Source organism: Carlito syrichta, unplaced genomic scaffold (genome assembly GCF_000164805.1).
Source record: "Carlito syrichta isolate Samal-C Ts95f unplaced genomic scaffold, Tarsius_syrichta-2.0.1 Scaffold146399, whole genome shotgun sequence".
NCBI lineage: Eukaryota > Metazoa > Chordata > Mammalia > Primates > Tarsiidae > Carlito > Carlito syrichta.
Window position 1 is genome coordinate 238595 of NW_007090495.1, and position 829 is coordinate 239423.

An 829-nucleotide genomic window follows, 5' to 3' on the forward strand; every position below is an offset into this window, starting at 1 on the left:
ATTTTGGAGAATGGACTCCCCTCCCCATCCCAGGAAACTTATCTCTTAACCAGAGGAACCAGACCAACAAATATCACCCTTGGACTCTGGACTGCAGGAAGGGTCTGGAGACACTGGGTATTAGGAGAAGGTGGCATGGGCCTTCAGGGACACCAGCAGGGATTACCAAGGCACCTGGGCCTAGCGAGCTACCTTTAACAGCACTGCTCCTGGCTGTGCCTCTGTGGACTGTGTTGGATCTAGAACTATTTGGATCACAGGCAGAGTCCTTTGAGGACGGGATTTATGTTCATGCAGGGAACTGATTTTCCAAGGGGACTGTTGACGTAGGTGGGGTCGTCATTGCAAGGGCACCAGCTTCAGAATATATACACCATGGAATGCATGGAATACTACGCAGTAACAAAGAATGAAACCATGTCCTTTGGATGGAGCTGTAGACCATCCTCCCAAGTGAACTGACTCAGAAACAGAAAATCAAACACCGCATGTCTCCACTCATATGTGGGAACTAAGTAACCACAAGGATGGAAATAATAGGCACCGAAGACACCAATAAGGGGAGAGTGGGAAGGGAGTTAACATCAGAAACTACCCACAGGGCACAACATTCACTAGGTGGAGAATGGGCCACCTGAGATGCAATCCCCACCATTACATAGTATGTCCAGGTAAAAAACACACATCTATGTACCCCCTGATTCTAAATTTTAAAAAAATAATTAGACCCAAGTTTGGATCCTGCTCTCTGGAAAATCTCTTTCCCCCAGGAGTTAGTAACCCCATCTTAGAGTAGAGGGGAACAACTCCTGTCTCAGGGTTCAGGATC